Raw genomic sequence first — 12,669 nt, 5'->3', positions numbered from 1 at the left:
AGAGAGAGAGAGAGAGAGAGAGAGAGAGAGAGAGAGAGAGAGAGAGAAACAGACAGACAGACAGAGACAGAGAGAGACAGAGACACAAAGAGAGAGGCGGGGGAGAGAGAGAGAGACAAAGAGACAGAGAGACAAAGACAGAGAGAGAGACAGAGAGGAGGGGGAGAGACACTGAGACAGACAGAGACAGACAGAAGGACAGAGAGAGAGAGAACCCAAATATTATCTTCAAGTATGTATTTGAAGGACTGTTATGTGTTTAATGAGAAGACTGGCCAATAAAAGCTCAGTCTTTGGAGCACTAGTATTTGGCGAGTTTCAGAAATGCATGATTACACGGAATGGAGGGGGTGGTCTCTTCACGTCAGAGGATGTGCAGGTATATATTCTGTGACAGTTTCCTGGCTACTTACTACATGGTGTTGAAGAAGAGTTTTGGGTGCCTGTCCAGAGAGCTTTCAAAAGGCCCTAAAAGACGTTGGTCTTCTCCATTCTTGTTGGTTGCCATGTTTAGAGACAGCTCTCTGAGCTCCAAGTATACCCTTCCCTCTGACTGGGCCTTTCCTCTCAAGGCCTCCTAAGCAAACCTGTGTCTGAGATTGGGTCATTTTTATTATGTTTATTGCTCCTTTTTATTGCTTCTTTTCTTTGGTATAGGGCCTTGTAAGATCTCAAAGGCTCTCAAGAGTCACTAGATGATCAGCAGCTGAGCCCAGCATGGAGCATGTCATGAGTGACCTACATGACCCAGGCCAGTAATGGATCAGCCTTATAGCCAAGTCCTATTAGCAATGAAGTGGCTGTCTATTGTCAATACCACATTTGGAAATGAATTTGAAAGAGCAAATGCTTTGTAGCAACTACTTTAAGGATGACTCCATTCCCCTACCTGTACCCCCAAGGGGTAGAGGTATCACAGGGCAGAGTATGACCTAAGTTGAAAGGATGATTTTGTACTTAGGTTCTTGCTAAAGCTTTTCAATAAATATCCCCTTGTAAATGTTGATTGATTTTAACCGGTTAGTTGATATTAAGGAGAAATCAACTGGTTAAGTTGATAATGGGGTATCTGTTAATCAATGAGGGCCTAGTCCAGAGAGCATTCATTTTTGGGGAGCCTCCTGGAGATGTGTGATAGTAGCAAGTAGAAGGGCCTACTTCTCTGATTATACTTGCTCCTAGGACTGGGCCCTTACTGACTATTCCTATGACCCGTGGAAGAGGGTTTATATTTGTGCTTCTTTACCCCAGAAAGGAGAACTAGGAACAGAGTGGGGAAGTTTCAAGAAAGGCAGGTTTGACTTGATATCAGGAAAATCTTAAAAGTTGAGTTATCCCACAAAAGCATGGGCTACCCGGGGAGGGGCTGAGCTGGACATTTTCAAGCACAACCACTACCTAGAGATGTTTTAGGAGGGATTCCCTGCTTAGTTAAGGACTGGGTTAGATCTCCAAGACTCCTTTCAGCTCTGAGATTCTATAACTTCAAAACATAGAATGTTGGAACTGGAGGAGACCTTAGAGATCATCACTTCTACCCCTCTCCCCCATACCATTTTAGAACTGAGGAAATGTAGACTCATAAAGGTGAGGTGACTTACCCAAGGTCACACAAAGGCAAAATTGGGCCTAGAACTGAGACCTCTTTCCCACAAGTCCCTCTGATCCTGCAACTTCAGTACAATACCTCTCCTCAACCAGTGATTCTATTAATTTAGTATTTGACCTTAGGAAAGTCACTTCCCCTTTCTAGGATACAGTTTTCCCATCTCTTCTATAAGGATAACAAAACCTATTATCCCCAACTGACAGGACTTTGGGGTGGGGGGAGTTTGCTGTGAGATTAAAAAATTGGGAAAGAGTTTCCAAAAGTTAAGAGTTTGGGAAGTGGGGAGTTGAGTGAATGGAAAGTGACAGAGATGTGACCAAAAAAAAAAACCATTTAAAAATACAAAGAAAACAAAAAAGTTCAGAAAGGGGACATAGAGCAATTCTGTTACTATTTTATTAAACTGAATGTATATATACCTTTCAAAAACAAACTATATTAAAGAAATCCATAGACTTCATAAGCAATCACTTTTGCTTTTTATATATTGAAATATTAATGGTTTTTGACAACTCAAGTTCACAGTAAAAATGAAACAACCTTGGGGATAATCCATTTCAATCCCTCTTTTTACAGAAGTGGAAACTGAGGACCAGAGTGCAACATTCCCCAAGGAAACATGGGTAGCAGGCAGCAAAGCTAGGATCCTAACCTTAGCCTCTTGCAAAGGAAATTGAGGGAATGCCCATCAATTGGTGAATGGCTGAACAAGTAGTTATATATGATTGTGATGAAATACTATTGCACTATGGGAAATGATGAACAGGATGCTTTCAGAAAATCTTGGAAAGACTTACATGAATTGATGCAAAATGCAGTGAGTAGAACCAGAATATTGTACACAACAACCGCAATATTGTACAAGTATGTGGCTTGACTTTTCCCAGGAATACAAGGATCTAAGACAATTCCAAGAGATTCAAGATGAAAAATGCCATCTATATCCAGAGAAAGAAGTGGTAGAGTCTGAATACAGATCAAAGCATATTATTTTTCATTTTATTCATTCTTTTGTGTTTTCTTTTACAACTTAAATAACATAGAAATATGTTTTGCACGATTGTACTATATAACCTATATAAATTGCTTGCTGTCTTAAGGAGAGGGGTGAGGAGGGAAGGAGAGAATTTGGAACTCAAAATGTTTAAAAAATGAATGTTAAAAATTGTTTTTACATGTACTTGGGAAAAATATTTTTCAAAAACCCAAACCCTTAGCCTCCTGATTCCAAACTGGATTGCCCTGCCACAAGTGCCAAGCCATGCAGTTACTAGTTTCTGGAAAAAGAATCAGTCTCTTAGAGCAAGAAGGGAGAGCAGTTGAGGCCAGGGTTGGTGAGGACAGGATTGTTTTGTCTGTTTTTAAAGGAAACTGTTATCAGAGTGGCCTTTGTTCTGTTCTTAAGGCCACGTAACTGTTTCATGTTACGTTGGAATTTCTACTTCTTTGGGTTCTTTAAAGAAGGAGTAATAAACCTGGGCAAAAACTCTGTCTGATGTGAAAGGAGGGCATAGGGTTGGGGGAAAGACTTTTCCATGCTGTCTTCTCTGATCTGGGCCACAGGGATCAGAAAAGACCAGAATGTTCCTGCCTCCCTCTAGCCTTACCTGGCAGCCATTAGGACCAGCTTGGTCACATGGGTTCCCTTCTGGTCTGCCATGCACAGTCATTTAAACCCATCTTCCCTTTCTCCTTTCTTTTCATCCATCTCTATTTCTTCTTTCTTCCTTTCACTATTTTCACTTTTTCTTTTCTTCTTTCTCACTTCTCTTTTTTTCTCCTCTTTATACTTTCCCCCTTTTTTATTTTTCTTCATCCTCTCTTCTTCTTTCTCTGTTTTCTTTTCTTCTCTTTCTCTCCTCATTAACTTTTTCTTTCTTCCTCTTTCCTTATTGTTTCCCCTCTTCTTATCTTTCCCTTTCCTCTTTCTCCATCCTCTCTATATCTTTCTTCTTTTATCTCCTCTTATCCCTCTTAATCTCTTTCCCTCCTTATCTCTTTTATTCTCTTCTTTCTTTTTATCTCTTTTGTCTCTTTTTACTGTCTCTTTTTCTTTCTCTCCTGTTCGTCTCTTTTTCTTTCACTATTTCTCTCCCTTCTTATTTCTTTTCGTTTTTTTCTCTCCCCTCATTCTTGCTCTCTCCTGTCATTTTATTCTCTGTCCTTTCTGTTCTTACTTTTTCTGTCTTTGGTTCTTTCTTATTTTTCCTTTTTCTTTCCTCTCTTCCATTCCTTTAGTATGATATTGGTGGAAAAAGCACAAGACTTGGAGCCAGGAGAGAACTAGGCTTAAAACATAGCTTTGGCAGGATTTGAACTCAGGTGCTCTGCTTCCAGGTCCAACTTTCTTACAGTACTTGAGAAGCAGGAATCATGTCTTTTTTTTTTTATCCTTGTATCCCAACTGTCCTGTCTCCCCCCCCCCCAATCCCATACACATGCAGTAATCATGGTACTTTGCACACATGTTCAGTAATTTTCAGTTGTGCCCAACTCTTTGTGACCCCATTTGAGGTTTCCTTGGCAAAGATACCAGAGTGGTTTCCCATTTTGTTCTCTAGCTCATTTTACAGATGAGGAAACTGAGGTAAACAGAGTTAAATGACTTGCCCAGGGTCACACAGCTAACATTTAAGGCCAGATTTGAATTCAGGATGATGAAGTCAGTAAGATTGAGTCAGAAAGACTCCAGGCCCCGAACTCTATCCATTGGGTCACCTACCTTTACCTTACCATGTACATAGTAGATACTTAAGGAATATTTGTTGAATAACCAAAAAGAATACCCCCTGCCCCAAACCCCATAGCTTTAACTCTTTCTGGTTGTGACACTGTGGGCAAGTCCTTTCATTTCTTTATGAATGTGTTTTCTTAACTGAAGAATGGGGATAATGATCCCCCAAATTCCCCAAGTGTTGAGGAAAGTGCTTTGTAAACCTTAAATCACTCTAGACATTATTCTCTTTTCTTAAAATTTAAAATTATTTCTAACCTAGAAAGGGCTGTGCAGTGCATTGGGCTCTGAGCTGGGCGCCACAACAGCTAAACATGCCTGGGACAGCCAGGGGAGAAGGAGGGCAGAGGTAAGGGTTACTTGGTACAATGGAACACATGGGGAAGAACTCTGGACCATGAATCAAAATACAGATCCTGGCTCAGCCACCTATTCACGGGGTGACCTTGGGCAAGCTCCTTCTGTTCTCCGAGCTTCAGTTTCCTCTTCTGTAAAAAAGGGATTAAAATAGCCCGTTTCAGGTTTTAACGTTTGCACGCTTTGTTCTCAAGTTTTTTGAACTCCAACATTGGCAAACCATCAAAGTAGATCAAGCGGGTTGGGAGCACGAAGACCAAAACTGATCTCAGCGCTCCCTCTAGTGGGGCTGAGAAGGCAATCCTTCCTCTCTAGGAGAACAACTGAACAGGTGTTAGAGACTACTTAGGGACTGGAGTCTGTGCCCGAAGCTAGCTCTTTGCTTTGTCAGGGAGAAAGCCGAGGCTTAGCTGCCCTGCCCAGATGGGGAAACATTTCGGGTCCTGGTCTCTATAACAATGGACTTGTGTTTGAGTCCTCGGTTCTACCACTTACTAACCATGTGACCTTGACTAGTCACTTTCCCTCTCCAAGACTCAGTTTCAACTTCTAGAAAATGGGAACTATTTTAATATTCACAGAATATCCAAGTAGGAAGGAAACTCATTGAGTCTAGCCCATACCTGAAAAAAGAACCCCTTCACAACATATCTGATATGTTATCTCACTTTTGCTTGAAGACCTTGAGTAAAAAAATTGACTCCTGAGGCAACCCATTTCGATTTCAGATACTAATTACATTTTTAAAATATGTCTTTACTTATTTCTTTTTTCATATCACCATAATTGCTCCCAGGATTCTTCCTTCTCCACATCCCAGAGAGCCATTCTATATCACAATTAGCATTTTAAAGACCAAAAAAAAAAAGAAAAAGAAAGGAAAATCAGCATAACTGATCAATGTATTGAAAGAGTCTGGAAATATATGCAATGGACATTTGTGGGCCTCTCAACTCTGCAAAGGGGTGTGTGTGTAGTGGGAAGGATATTCTCATATCTCTTCTTTCTGGCTATAATAGTTCTTTGTAATTTTACAAAATTAATTTTTGATTTTGTGTGTGTGGTTGGTTTTTTCTGTTTATATTGTTGTAGTTACTGGGTGTATTGTTTCTTGGCTCTGCTTACTTCACTCTGCATCAGTTCACATAGATCTTTCCAAGCTTTTCTGTATTCATCACATTCCTCATTTGTTTATTTATTCATTTTTAATTTTTAATATTCACTTTTATAAGATTTTGAATTCCAACAGTCTGATATGGGCTATACATGTACAATCATATTAAACAGTACAGTAATATTCCATTACATTCACATACCACAATTTGTTCAGCCATTCTAAATAGTTAGAAATGTTAGGAAGTATAGCCAGGAATTTGAGATTTAACTCACAGTGTTGTCTTGGGTTAGGGATTGTGTTGAAAAATTGACTAGATGAAATAAAACATTGCATAAGGGATATGAAGTCAGAGGATGTGGATTTGAATCCTATCTCTGCCACTAACTCATCATTTGACTTTGGGAAAGTCTTTTGCAGAATCTTAGAGTTCAAAGGAATTCTCTAGGACTCCGTGGAGAGGGGGGTTCTCAAGTGAGACCCTTTAACTGAATCCAAACTTCACAGAACAAAATCCTCTCAATAAAAGGACCTAGATTCTAGGTCTACCTGTACTTAAACTCCATGGGTCTTAGTTTTCCCATCTGTAAAAATAAGGGGTTGGGCTACCTGGTCTCTAAAATTTCTTCAGCCTCTAAATCCCATGAACCTATAATGTCACCTGTATAAGACAAATGTAAAAAAATGCTTTTTAAAATATTAGAAACACATGAACTATTATTATTATTACTACCTCTCAACTGGTTCTTTTCCCAGGAAAAGGAATCCTTGATGATGGGTGTTTTCCCATTTAGACAGAACTATAAAATAAGAACTAGAAAACTTTTTCTTTGTTGTGTCCTTTTCGCACTTTTGCAGAATGTTGGTATGGAAGAGCCTTAAACTACAGAATTCCAGAGCTTAATGGAACCTTGGAATATAGAATGTTAGAAGAGAACACAATACAGAATGCTAGAGTTGAAGCAGACCTAAGAGTAAGTCAAAGAGTTGAAAGGAAATTTAGAGCATAAGAATATGGGTTCAATCGTCAATCAACAAATATCTATTTAATGCAAGGGACTAAGTGCCAGGAACTGTGCTAGACAATGGGAAATAAATATAAGAATGAACTACTATCTGACTACAAATTCCACCTCTGACACATACTGTATGTGGGCTACAAGGCTGAAAAAAGACATAATTTCTGCCCTGCCTTTTAAATACTGTACAGTAGTAAGATGATGAATTCTGCTTTGGAAATGATAAATTAGAGAGGTCTACAGGACATCCAGTTGGAAATATCCAATAGATAACTTGTGATGTAGGTCCTGGACCTCAGGAGAGAGGCTGAAGATCTGAGAATCATGTTAACTAAAACTCGTGGAAGCTGATGAAATTCAAAAAAAGAATATTTAGAGAGAAGGTTCCTAGAAGGTCAGAACTGAGTGGAACTTTAGAACAAACAATTTTTGGAACCAAGAACCTAGAATGATGGAGTTGGGAGAGACCTTAGAGATGAATGTAACTGAACTTACCCCCTTCATTTCACAAAGAATTTTCTCCCTTTCGTCATTAGAAATGCAAAAGGGACCCACTGTCCACCAGCTCTGGGTTGGGATTCACATTCTTGCCGAAGAACAAGAGGAGAAAACCTGGGGTGGGGGGAGGGGAGGAAGGGTAGGTCTGCTTTATGTTGCCTGTGAGAGTCAGTCTTTTCTTTGGTTTTCATCAGGACTCTAGTATTCTCCTTTGGGGAAGTTTACCTTTATAGCTACCCTTATAGCTCTCCTCTTCTCCCCCACTTCACACTCAGGTCCCATAAACCTGATGAAAGGAAACATTGCAGGTCTGACACTTTTGGAGAAATGGAAAATCTGCCATCTACAGGTAGTGTGGATAAGAGCAGTCTAAAAGCAAGCTGTCTCCTTCTTGCCTTCTCTCTTCTTCTAGGTTCCCTCTTTCTTCTAGAGCAGGGCTTTTAACCTTGGGGATTGGTGAAATTGTATGGGAAAAATATATTATTTGGATAAAATTAGTTTCTTCTGTAATCGTATGTGTTTCATTTTATGTATTTAAAAACATTCTGAGAAGAGGTCTATGGGCTTCACCAAACTGCCAAAGGGGTCCAGGACACAATAAAGGTTTGATTTAGAGTCCTTTATCCTTCTGAACCCCAGTTCTCCTGGACTAATTTCTTTCCCCACAAACATTATCTTCCCCACCTCCCTCCAACACACTTCCTAAACTTTCTCTCTTGAGTGTCCTGATCCCCTGTATAGTAACTTCTACTCCCCTTCTGAGTCAACCCCTCTGACTATTTTCAAATGTGGCCACAAAGGGGCGCCTGAAGGTCATTGGACCTAGGGGCTTCCTCTTTCTTCTTTCAATTGGGGGAAGTGTGGTGCTAAAAGACAGCATTCAGGAGAGACTACTTCTGTTCCCCTGAAATTGTCTGTTCTAAGGGAAGGAGCCTTGTTTGGGACAGGTAACAGTGGGGCTCGGAAACCTCACCCCTTTCCAAGCCTCTAGAATTCTCCTAGAGGTCAGGAAGTTAGGGGAGGTACCTTGTGGACTGGTCCCACTTTGGGAAGAAGACTGGGATGGGGTGGGGCAGCATAGACAGTTACTTACTGTGTGATCTTGCCAAGTGAAGTGACCCCTTTAAATGCCATCTGGCTTAAAGGTCTATGTTTCCATTAATCAATATTGCAGTGTATCCAAAAATCTTACCTACATTCATTCAAAGGATCAGATCTCAACACACACATGCCTTTTCAGCCTGTACAAACTGCTTTCCATGTTGTTGGAAATTCCCGGCTCATTGTGTGTTAGCAATGCATGTCCCCAAATATATGCATTAATGGACCATCCATCGAAATGCAGACATAATAAGGATAATAATCATTCTTCATTCATTCATTTTTTTTCTTGTGGGGTAGTTTCAGTCGCTTGTGGGTTTCACTTGGGAAGTTGTGCAATGTTGGATCAATTGTGTACCTGGGAAGGTGTGGCCTGCTGGAGAATATTGTTTGCAATATTGTAGGGGACCAAGAAGGTCCCCTACAATACCCTGTGAAGCAGCTACACATTATTAAATTTAGAAGGATAGCTAAAGCACCTAGAATCTAGGTGTAGATGACAAAATCAGAGTCTAAAAAGATCCTGAGGGGCTAGAAGATTGGTCTGAAGATGAAATTTAATGGAATAAATGCAGTTGCACTTTTATTTAAAAAAATCAACTTCACAAGGACAAGACAAAGGAAATATGGTTGGATGAGTTTGTCTTAAAAAGATCTGCATGTTTTAGTGGTCTATAAACTCAAAAGGAGTAAAAAATGTGATAAATGGCTAATATTTATAATAATATTTTAGATAATATTTACAAAGTACTTAGCACAGTGCTTAATAAATGCTTTTCCCCTTCCCTACCCCCTAAAAGGGCTAATTTGCTATGGGGGAGCATTCAAGGAGGCATAACTTTCAGGCATAAGGAAGCAGAAGTAGACCCCTGTCCAGGCCACACTTGTAACATTGTTTTCTATTCTGGATATAGCACTCTGGAGAGCATCCAGAGGAGAAAGTGATTCCCTCGTAGACATGCAAAAGTAGGTATGAAGGTCATTAGATATAGTGGACTCTCTCCTTTTCTTGAGAGTAGACAGATTACACAGTCCACGATTCATCCTCCCCCCCCCCCCCCAACCTTTGGTATCTTCTTTTCTTGGTAACTTGAGAATTCATCCTAGGAGAATCCAAAATTTCATCACCTCTGCTAAGGATCACAATTTAATTCAATTCAACAAGCATTTATTAAATAGATAATATGTACAAGACAGAGGCATCAGTGGTCTGGTGATAAGATTGCTGGTCTCAGAGCACCTTCTCTAATACATGCTATGTGTGACCCTGAACAAACCACTTAACATCCTGGTCTCCTAGGCAGCTCTCCAAGATTCTAAGGCAAGAAGAAGATGCTGAGCAGCATTGGTAAAGGAGTTTCTAACCTAGCAATTCTCTATTCTAGGGACATCACAAAGGTAGTCCCTCTCCCTATGTGTAAGGCACTATATTGGGGATACAAAAATAAAACAGAGATCCTCTGATCCAATCCATATCTGGACAAGAACTTCCTTGACAACACATAGGACAAATTATCATCTACTCATTTCTTAAAGGATGCCATTGATGGGAAGCCCTCTCCCTTCTCCCCTCTAATCCCCACCATTCCCCTTTCCCCTTCCCTCCTAAGTCAAGCCCACTCCACTTTTGGACAACTCTAAAGGTTAGTAGTTTTTCTTGATACCATATCTAAAGTTCTCTCTCTGAAACACCCATCCATTGTTCCTACTTGTAAGACTAAACAGAACAAACCTAATCCCTTCTCCACACCAGAGCTTATCATGTCTTCCTACCTACATACACCCCCTCCTCCCTTCTCTTCTCCAGGAGAAAAACACCCTTAATTCTATGCGGTATTGTATTTCATGAAAGTTTTTCTCTCATTCCTCATCAGGGCTTGAAGATCACCTCAGGACCTCAGAGGCCATGCCATTGGAGGACAAGCTTCATCCAGCAGGTGCTACCAACCTAGCAAAGGATTCAGGCACAGTTGGTGACAGACTGTTGTCTGAGGCTCATCTTCTCCCACACTGGGGGTCAAGGATGAATTTTCCTGATCACATAAGCTCTGGAAGACCACCAGCTGAGTTGAAGAGGACTGCTGATCTTTAGATTCAGACAAATGAAATTAAGGAGCTTGGAGATGCTATGGTACAATTATCTGTGTTGGTGAATTATCCTCAGCTAGACTGGGAGCTCCAGGGGGCCAGTCTTATCTAAATCTGGTATCTCCCCTGGTTAGTATAGTATAGTGCTCTCTGCACACAATAGAGCCTTGATAAATGTCTGTTGAAATAAGTCTTCCAACACCCCCTGTGAGATACAACTACTATTGTACCCATTTTACAAATGAGGAGATTAAAACTGCTGCTTATTCAATCAGTGGTAGAACCAGAATTAGAATCTGGGTCCTCTGACTCGCCCAGAAAGCTTTGGACTAGACCAGCTGGCCTCTCTAATCTAGGAGAGATCATAGGATCATTGCTCTAAAACTGGGACAGACCTCAGAGGTGATTTTGTCCAACCTCCTCATTTTTCAGATGAGTAAAATTGAGGCTTAGTTTTCCTTTGTCCCAAAAGTAGTATCAGAGGCTGGAATTGAACCCAGGTTCTCTGACATTCTAGCCAGTGCTTTTTATATCATCAAGATCCTCCCTTAGCCCTCAGAATATGCCCCTGCACTAGGACTGGGGCTCAGAAGAGAGGCCTATTCCTTAATGTCTTGGTATTTCAGCTCCTGGACCACCCTCCCCACAACACCCCCACAGTCCTAAAACCTGAGGCTTACTGTCTTTTACAAGCAGCTTCTCCAAAGGCTGATCAATGCCCGCCCAGTCCCTCTCCTGCTTTCATTCAGAACTAGTTTGAGGAGGGGAGGGGAACAGAGGTTAGACACAGGGTTCTAGCTGGAGTGGCACACCTGAGGAAAGAACTAAGGACAGTATCATAAAGGCAGTTTGTGGCAAGCGTCAGTGAATGACAAATACGATGTGGGTGGCCACCTCTTATGCTTGTCTGCCTCTGAATCTCTGGCATTCTTGCTCTGCTCCCCCCACCCCTCCATTCTTCAAGACCCCCTGTTGTCAGGTCACTTCCTGGTATAGGCTAAAGAACACTGGTTTTGGAGTAAGAAGACCCAGGTTTAAGTCCCAGCTTGGTGACTTAGTATCTGTGTGACCTTGGGCAAATCTCTTCCCTGTTCTGGGCCTCAGTTTTTTCCTCCATAAAAGTGGGGGAGGTGGTTTAGGAAGGACCCTGGAAGGGGTTGGGAGGAGGGAGAGGGATGTTAAACTGGGTGGGTTCTAAAATTCCTTCTAACTCCATCCTTTGGGTGGGTTGGGTTTTTTTTTTTTCCACCTGTGAATTTTCTTTAGTAGGGAATGATGTTTCCTCCCTTGGACACTTTGTGGCATTTGACTGGTAGCTTTTCGCCTAGGTATTCATAGACTATTTTAGTTGAGTAGTTATTTGTAACCTTCTTTCTGGGCCTGCTTCCTTCTACATAAGATGAGGGGGTTACATCAGATCAAGGGTTCTTAACCTGGAGTCCATGGACTCCGTGGATAGATTTCAGGGTAGCTGTTAACACCAGTAGGAAAATTAATTTTCACTAATCTCTAAATGAAATTGAGCATTTCATTTCATTTTGAATTTAAAACCACATACACTATTCTGAGAATGGTCCCTAGGCTTTACCAGACTGACAAAGGGGTCCATGACACAGAAAGGTTTTGAGAACCCCTGTTCTAAGTGATTTCTAAGGGCCCTTCTTACTCTCAATCCTATAATCCTTCCACAAGATTTTGTGCTTGGGGAGGGCCACAGCTCTTTGGATTCCCAGGACAAGTACAAGCCTGGCTCTGTAGGAACTGTTAATAAACCAATGTTGGCCTGAATGGAATTGAATTGAAGGGGGGTCCTGAACTGAGGGATAGGGAGACAGCGGCTTGGAGGTTTCGTATTCAGATTTAGACCTTCATCCAGAGACAGACAGAAGACACTCACAGACAGAGCTTGGGGTCCTGGAGTGAAGGTTACAGAGGGAGGAGAGAACAAACTGCCTTTACCATACTGTCCTTAGTTCTTTCCTCAAGTGTGCCACTCCAACCAGAACCCTGTTTCTAACCTCTGTTCCCCTCCCCTCCTCAAACTAGTTCTGAATGAAAGCAGGAGAGGGACTGGGCAGGCATATATCAGCCTTTGGAGAAGCTGCTTGTAAAAGACAGTAAGCCTCAGGTTTTAGGGCTGTGGGGGTGT

The sequence above is a fragment of the Petaurus breviceps genome, unplaced genomic scaffold (assembly GCF_028583685.1).
Source record: "Petaurus breviceps papuanus isolate PSGF00001 unplaced genomic scaffold, PetGlider_PUasm1.0 90879, whole genome shotgun sequence".
In the NCBI taxonomy this organism is placed as follows: Eukaryota; Metazoa; Chordata; class Mammalia; order Diprotodontia; family Petauridae; genus Petaurus; species Petaurus breviceps.
This window is presented reverse-complemented; position numbering follows the sequence as displayed.